The 9,400-nt window shown below is 35.9% G+C and overlaps 1 non-coding gene across 1 annotated transcript; it reads left to right on the top strand.

Moving 5' to 3' along the window:
* Positions 1 to 3,352: 3,352 nt before the first annotated feature.
* On the top strand, positions 3,353 to 3,460 carry LOC121268739. The gene has a single exon (XR_005941249.1). It is a non-coding gene; the product is annotated as a small nucleolar RNA R71 (small nucleolar RNA).
* The last annotated feature ends 5,940 nt before the right edge of the window (positions 3,461 to 9,400 follow it).

Here is a 9,400-nt window from a genome sequence, read left to right on the forward strand (position 1 = left end):
GACGTAACATGAACGTGACATAAAAGATGAAAGTCCTGACGTAGCATAACGCGACATGAACGTAAGATGACAGACATGACATACTTCAAGACATAAATGTAACAGAGTACATTTCATAACATGGCAAACATGTAACGTGCAACATTTCGTAATATGGCATACCATATAACAAACAACATTTCTCAACATGGTGTAACATGTGACAATGAATATTACGTGACATGAAGTACATGTAACAGATGGCATACCTAACTTAACATGACATACTTGCAATGTATAGGAATACGTGACAGAAGATCTTGTGTAACAGATGAATAATTCATGACAGAATAAATCCTGTGTAACAGATAAATATGTAATGACTTGGCATGGCACATATGATAACATGCATACATACACTTTAGTTCCCTTACTTATCACTTATACACATTAAACTGATAGTAAGTTAAAAGCTAACTTACCTCGATCGTTGCATTCTACTAGAATAAAGCGTGAAACACGAGGAACTGCAAAAGGGTATTCTAAAAGTTAGAAATTAATTACTAACAATTAGGAATGTGAACAGAGACAACTTAGAGTAAAATTACCATTTTACCCTCTACATGTGGGCAAATGACCATTTTACCCCTAACTTAAGTATTTGATATCCTAATTCCAAAAATTACCAAAATTTACATTCCTCATGTAAATTCGTCCCAAACTCAAATATTAACTCAGAAAAATTTAAGAGCAATCACAACTATGAAAAACTCACTATGGCCGAAACCTACATAGGCCATTTGTCTTGATTTTGGTTGCAATTCTTTCAAGTTTCAAAATTCATGAATAAACCAAAATCTTGTAACAAAGATGTTCCTATCCTAAGTTTAAAAAAACCCTTAAGAAATATCGATTAAGAAAAAGCTAATTATCAACACCAACTTTTTGTAAAAAGACCCAAACTTTTTAACAAAAAGTAAACCTTAAATCACAAGTTTTGACCTTAATAAAAACATCTCCAAGAATTCCAAAAAAATCAAATCTTACTTATAACATATTCATAAAATCATCCTAAGATCAAACATGCTTTAAATCATTAAACAAAACTCACCAAAAATCACAAAACAACACTTTGGAGTTTTTTTTTTTTTTAGTTTTAAACTTAGTCCAAAACAGAAACTGATTTTCCCAACTAACTATGATCAATCTCTTGATCCATGGCTTAAAGACATGTGATCTTTAAACTAACACATCACATGGTTTAAAAATGTGTCCAAAAGAAGATCCAACCATCAAACTTAAAATCACATGGCTAAAATTTAATAAAACATGGATCTAACTCAAAAACATCAAAGTTTAGGCCTAACCGAAATCCTCTTGCATAGAAAATCATATGTTTAAAACTAATACTAAATATCTTCGAAATAACATCCTAACATGTATATAAGAGGCTTAGGATCATCATATAAAAATATCAAAGCCTTTGGAATAAGATTAAACCACGAAATATTCAAACTTTTACAAAACAGAAACTGTTTTTCCACTTCCAGTTTTCAAGTTTCTAACTCTAAGAAAATCTATCATTAAAAGCTTTATCCAAGCAACAAAACCTCAATTAACATTCATAAACACATGTTAACAACACTCCATAAAATTTTCGGACGAAGATATGTCCATTAGCTTGGTCAAAACTTCCAAAGCATGACATACTCTCCAGTTTCACGCCCAGAATGACCTTTCCATGGTTAAAAATACTTTTGACCAAACAAATGAGCATGGAATAATACTAATAATATATCCACAGAAACTAGACTCAAAGAAAAACAACTTATGTGAAGGAGTCATCGTGAGATAATACTTACAAAGGATCATAAATAGCCACACAAAAAGACCCAGAAATCTGCCCGAGAGAGCTCTTTTGGGTTTCTCTCTAAGAATGGGGGAAAGAAGTGATAAAATGGAGAGAAGTGTGTCTTGCACGACTTTATACTTATGGAGGGGGAAGTTATGAGCTTGAATGACCCTTGATTGGAGGTGGCTATGTGACATAAAGTGGAGAATAGAGAGGGGCAGAGACTACCTGCAGCAGCTGTGAAAGATGGAGGTTGATGGAGTGGATTTCTCCTTCACATCAAGGCACTATTGGGTGCAGCCAATGGTAGTGGATGGTCTGCCATGTGGGGGAGGAAACTTCTCCAAGAAGCTTTGCCAAGGTGGCCAATTTCGTGGGCCTTGGTGGGCCCCACCAAGTGGGCTTCAATTTGGGGTTTAAAGGGGGTTTGGTTAGGGTTTGAGATGCTATCAAGCCCAAAATCAATTTTTCTTGGCCCAATCAAATTTTCAAGGTTTAAAAGGTTGAATAATGATGTCATAACAAGGATTTGATTAATTAATAACATGTGGAAGTGATTTAATCAAGTGATTAAACACAATGCTAGAAATCGGGTTAAAAAGGGTTTGGAGACCAACTTTAGGGTTTGGGAAAACCATTTAGGGTTTTGGTTTCAACCAAGCTTTTGGGGTTTCAATTGGATTCCAACCATTTAGGGTTTTGCTAGGGTTGAAACCCTCTTTCGTTTGGCACAATTTGGTTGAACAGATGAAACACATTTTTGCTTAGGTGGCATGATCTCACACCTTGATTCCTTCACAAATCTATCTAATGGTTTTTCTTTGTGCCAAGTGTCTAATACCATTTACTATGTGTGGCTAAAATCTTGCCAAGTGTCCAAATAAAACTTGTCTAACCTAATTTGGATATTCCACACTTTGATTTTGAAACACTACAATTGGTGCGCTTACCGAGGTTACTATTCACTTCGAAAAAGTGAATCATAAACTTAACACTAAAAATCCCTAAATATTCATATTAACCTGTATTGAAAATATTTTACCGAAATTCAACCTCGAAGTGCCCCTAAAAATAATTTCACAATTTCCAACAGACGTTTCGTCCGGAATTATGAAAATAGGCTATTGCGCCATAAAATCCTAAATAATCAACTGAGTCTAATGGCGTAGACCATAATGCATTCTGACACTTCTAACCACCTCAAATAAATAAAACTCATATTTCTAGCACCATCGTGAGTGATAACACTGACTATGTTGATAGACTAAAACCTATGCGATTGGTCGATTCGTAAAAACTTATGGAGCTTTTACGAGATTCCTAAAGTCAATAGAAATTCTACCAATGAATTTCTAGCGGGCTGTTACACCAAGTGTAAGCTTTTTTAACAAGTTCATTGAGGTATTCTATGGCCTCATTAGGATCTTTATGTAAGAACTCACCATTACACATCGTTTCCACAAATTGACGCTCTCTAGGTGTAAGTCCCTCATAAAAATAGCTCACTAAGCGTCATTCTGATACCCGTGGTGAGGACACATACTTAACAACTCCTTAAATCTCTCCCAAGACTGATACAAAGTCTCATTGCCCTTTTGTGCAAATGTGGATATTTACCTTTTTAATGCGTTGGTCTTATATTGGGGGAAGTATTTATTAAAGAAGACCTGAGTCATCTCACTCCATGACCCGATGAATCGGGATCTCAGTGAGTATAAACAACTCTTAGCTCTATCCTTCAAAGAAAAAGGAAAGAACTTAAATCTCACGTCATCAGTTGCATTTTGACTATGATAAGTCGCAACTACTTCCTCAAACTCTCTAATGTGCACATATGGATTTTTATTTTCCAAACCATGAAAATTAGGGAGTAACTATATCATCCCTGTTTAAAATCCAGTTGGTGAGTATTAACTAGAAACATGATGAATGATGGTATGGCTGTGCGTGTATGGTAGAGGTAATCATGAAGAGTTCTAATGGGTTGATCTTCATGTTAACTTATTTCTTCGGGATTAGATGAATCGTCAAATAAAAGATTTAAAAAAACTTGATTCTGACTCGTTCACAGGCCTACAAGCAAATCTACCCAAGGTGTCTCTATATCTGTGCATGCAAGGTAACAAAATACTAAAAATTAAAAATACTATGAAAAGAAAGAAAAAAAATAATAATGCAGCAAGCTAAAAGAGGGAACGAAGTTACTGCCTTTTCAAACTGCTGAAATAAAAACCTATCTAGCAATTCTTCTACCGTCTCCTCGGCAATGGCGTCAAAATTTGATTACGCCCAAAGAATAATGCGGTAGTTGTAACACAGTTTTGGGGTGTCGATTCTATAGACAAAAAAATTAAAAGAATAGTAGAAGGAACAAAGAAATGAAAGAAAAATATAAAATGATTAATGGAGAACAAAAATTAATTTTAAATGCAAATCAAAGTGAAGTAAAGTGATTAATGGAAAACATACTCAAATTTGATAAACAGTAAAGCGTCGAGAATCCCTTGCACAAATCTGGTATTTTAATTATTCTTAATTTATTGAATAACTCAATTGGAAACTCAATTCCCAGAATTTCCAAGATTAAATCAAATGTAACCCTTTGAAAAATCATTCACCACTTTTAAAATATGTAAATTATTATCACTATTAAGAAAATTCAACAACGACAATATACTCAGGAAACAAATATAAATAGCCCTACTAACGTGCAAGTTCATCCCTACCCCTATTTCAGAATTAGTTACCCATAAATATAATGGACAACAAAAATCTCAAGAGAAAAATAAAGCAAACAGCGGCCATGAAAATTAATTTCTTCTCCCCCTCTTCAGAATTGAGTCATCTCCCATTTGTTAACCCCCAATTTCGTGCTAATGAAATACTTATATAGGGTAGGAAAAAAACCCTAATGTCTTTCATATTCCCGCATATAAAATCGTCTAAATTTTAGGACTCAATTTGGCAGCCACGTACGTGCTTCAGGAGATTGAATTTGGAAATATGTATTAGATATAACTTTGTAGCCCTTTAAGATAGTTTTCCAACGCATTAAGAACCGCATCAATCCGATATTTGAACGGAAAGTTTTGATCAAAATACTAAAGTATGTATAGGTTATGTCTTCTAGCGAATTTCAGACTGACTTTTTCTCTTGATCCGAATTACTCTTAAACCGCATCATTATCCTTATTTGAAGAGTCCTACACTCGTTAAAAGTTCTTAAGTTGTTTCAACGTCTTGCCCACTTGAAAGTCCTTTGAATTTGACTGGGTTTAGACTTGTTTTTTTATAGACTCTGAAATTAAATATAAAAATCTGCTCAGAAGTATTCCAAAGTAAATAGAAACTTAATTCAAGAATACATATTAATTCCTATTATTTCTATTCACATTTTAGTATTTTAGTCCAATAATAGAGTATTTAGAATACACTTTCATACACTCATCACTATTGTTTCCAATCTTGAAGGAAATCAACCAATTTATTTCTTCCATCTAAAACCTCAGAGAAAAGATGATCCACCTCCTTATGCAATTCCTTTAATAGTTTCTCTGATATCTCCAACTTTCGTTGCAATTCTTCCACCACTTTGCTATGTTTCCTAATGGCCAAGGAAGCAAGAAAGCAAGAAGGCAAGCCACTACATCGTTCAGTTACTTTATCTCCTTTAAGATTGCCCCTTTCTTCATAATAATCTCATATAGGGTGGAATCTAATTCAACAAGTGAAGAAAAAACCAACCACCAACTGATTTTCTCATCTCCAAGTATGGCTTACCATCACTGCATAAACTAGATAGCACAATCCCACATACCCAGAATCCTATGCTCTTCATGGCTATTAAAGATTCATGAATAACTCATTCCTTGCCAGAGTAAAACTTTTCTTTAGCGTCTTCCTTAGTTTTACCTTTCCCGAAATCCTTGTCAATACTTCTTGGTGAATTGGTTTCAGATGCTCTATTGCAGAAGACACTGAATTCTCCACAAGGCTTAAAACATGAGCTAGCGGAAGCCGAGCTTGGCCAAGATATGCAAGAAAGGAACCAATGGAATTGAAAAGCTCTAGAAAATTCAAGCTGCACCTTAGATATTCATCCACAATAGCAATTTCCTAATTACCAATGGGGTAATCAATATCCACAACTAGCTCTGCAAATGCTTTGTTAATGGTAGGTAGAAGCATCATAGGATTCTGCATTCAGGTAGGTTGTTAGGAAAAAAAATGGACGTATGAAAAAATTTGTTAAAAAAATTCAAAAGGATGTTGCAATAATACCTCTGTGTTAGATTCAAAAGCACGTCAAACAATTCCATCATAAGTTTTTTGGTTTTTCATTGTTGCAAGGCAATTTCATCTTTTCACACAACAATCTTCTTTACCCTTGAAACATTATTTTTGGCTTTTTAGAGCTATTAGTCTGAGACAAATGAGACAAACATTAATCCATCAATTTGCAACTTACTCAAATCTTATATAGCATCTGTACAATATCTTACACTTTGCAACTTACTCAAATGAGACAAACATTAATCCATCACATACCAGCCAGCAAACCGCTTTTCTCTAGTTTTCTTTTGGAGCTTTGAGGATGAAAAGGTGATCACAACACCAGATGAAGTGATGTTTGAAAAGGTTTGGTATACTATCAGAGATTTTGCTGGGATTGGATTCCAGATTTGATGGTTGAAATATAAAACTGCTTTTAATGTGTGTTGATCATTTATTTGATAACTATTCATTTGTTAGTTCTCAAGATATTAGTGCAGACAAGGTTTCTTTATATGCTTTTCTGTATGTGATGTTAGTGCTTAGAAGAGAAAGAGAGAAGGAAAAAAACGAAAGTGATGGTGGTCACTGAATTTGAAGGTTCCACTTTCTCCTTCTGTTTTATTTATTATTTTTATGGTGGAAGAAAAAACAGTGGGAGTAAGTTGAGTTTGGAAAGCTTTAAACTGTTGGTTGTTGATAGGGGAAGAGCTTGTACAGTTGGAATTCCAACCTCCAACTTATGCATTTGTATCATATATGATTTTTATCCATGAATTTATGTACTTATCAGTGAATGGAGATAGAATAAAAGCTCGCTACAAAGTAGCTCTACAGTCTTTTATTTGTTAATTTCTGTCCACCATGTGGGTTTGGGAAAGAAGAAATGCACTTGATCAATGGTTTGAAATGCACTCAGATGAGATAGTTGTTTAGGATTTCTAGTTGCACCGCCAATATCAACTACTCAACTAATTGTTACCCAAACACTAAAGTCATCAACAACTTACAAATAATGTGCTAATCGAGACTTCAAACCAACAAAGATCATCACCAGCAACCATTAACTTCAAGAAAGCATTTTCTACAACTCACTAACATTTTCATGCCCTAAGCCCAATACCCATCTCCGAAAGAAAAACTTTGCCCCAAACTTTACCTCTCTCAGTACAAAGAACTTAATAAGACCAAAGTAGAAATGCATTATTGTGGAGTTACCACTTGTTGCTAAATTGCACTACACCTTTAGACTTTGTGCCTTTAGGGAGATTTTGCTTCTTCCTCATTTTAGGGATTTGTTTAGATCTTAGTTTTCTTTTTCTTCTTTCTTTTGTATGTATCTTGTTCTTGTGTTGTGTACTAGCTATGCCCTTTTATCTTTTCAACAAAATCCTATTGTTTATGGGAGGATAAAAAAGGCCTAACCATCCTCCCAAATTGGTAAAAAATTCTAAAACTTTTTTTTTCTTGACTTAAGGAAAACCTAAACACTATAGATTCAAAAAATAGTACCGGCTGAAAATAAATAACAAAAAAATAGATAAAACCCTGGAAGATCCTATTGACTGTAAACATGTTTTCTTTTCCTTCTCCTACATTATCACAGGAACCAAGCAAACTTCGGAACAGACGTAGGAGTCACAATTGCTGGGCAGCGATGGGCAGAGGAAGGCCGAAGAGTTGAGGGTGCTGGGCGACGAGTGGTTCCTGTGAACTCCTTCCTCTGGTTCGAAATTGTTTGTGGAGAAAACAGGCTGGGTGGCAATGGGTAGAGGTAGGCCGACAAGTCACCGGTGCTGGGCGACGATAGGGACAATGACGCTCGAGGGTGCTGGGCAACGAGAGGGAGGGAGGGGATGGGTTCAATATGGAAATAGGAAAAAAAAAAAGGACATCCACGTAAGGTGTGGGGTGTTTGTTGATTAACAGTGGCGATTAGTAGAACAATTCTTAAAAAAACTCTTTTCATTAAGAAAATGTTGTGTTTACCGAGAATTCTCTCTCCAGACATTTTATTTTTATTTAATGATTAAAAAAATATTTTTTTAATAATGCAAAATTATTTTAGTATTTTTGGATTATACACATATTATTTTCATTCTTTAAAGAATTTCTTACATTACAAACTGGAGGGACCAAAGTTCCCTCTTGCCGATGGGCCTGCTCGCACACCACAAAGGCCTAGCGGCCTGACAGAACAAGTCCATAATAGTTAGCCTCAACTAGCTAACTCCAGCTTATAAAAATTTAGGCCCCAAACCATTTAGTAAAACCAACGAATAGGATAATCACATAGTCATTCCCAAATAGCATGAGAACTGAAATGTTTCCTCGAATAACCACCTTGGACCAGATAATGGGAAATTCAAATGGTAACAAACCTGAACCCAATTTGAATGAAGAGATTGGGTTGTTATGTGAGCCTGAGCAAGCACTCCCTTACTTTACATATACTGGAGAAAATTCACAATCGAGGTAAGTTGATTAAAGTCTTGGATAGTTGATTCACAAATATATTATACAAGCAATCTGATTTAGGTATTGGAGACATTTAATACCCTTCAAGACTTCTCTAGTTCTTCTAGTGCAGGTTCACTAAGGGTGTTTATAGGGGTGCGAAACACGTCCACAACAACTGGCGCCGTCTATGGGATTTTCGCATCTAAACATGGCTTTCGCATGCCTATAACAGCATGCTCTCGAGCAACCCCAGACCAGGAAGCCAGATCTACAAACATGGAGGGAAGACTAGCCAAAATAGAAGAAGGGTTAAGAAGAATGAGCGCAGAAATGGAGGCTCTCCAATGCGAGAATGAACCCTGAAGCATAGGAATGTCACCTCTGGGGAAGACGCTATGCCAAGCCATGTTGAGCGGGCAGAGGCAAAACTGTAAAGTACAGGCAAGCTCCTCGACGACGATGACGAGAAGACAAAAATACACCACAATTTACATAGCCTCATGGGCAACTACGAGGAAATGACCCAAAGGATAGGCACATCCTCGTTTGTCAACCAGCTGCTCACTAGCACTAACCTACTGTATAGCGCGAAGATCAAGGCAATGCCACTCCCACCAAAGTTCAAGCTTCCATAGGTCAAGATCTATGAAGGATCTAAGGATCACATCGAACATCTGGAAACGTTCAAAGCTCATATGACACTCCATGATGTTTCGAGGAGATCGCATAGTGGGCATTCCCTTTAGTACTAAAAGAAGGCGCCCAGGGATGGTTTGGTGCATTGCAGTCAGGCTCCATAGATACCTTTGAGGAGCTGGGTAGGCAATTCCTGACCCA

The sequence above is a fragment of the Juglans microcarpa x Juglans regia genome, chromosome 5S (assembly GCF_004785595.1).
Source record: "Juglans microcarpa x Juglans regia isolate MS1-56 chromosome 5S, Jm3101_v1.0, whole genome shotgun sequence".
Taxonomy (NCBI): domain Eukaryota; kingdom Viridiplantae; phylum Streptophyta; class Magnoliopsida; order Fagales; family Juglandaceae; genus Juglans; species Juglans microcarpa x Juglans regia.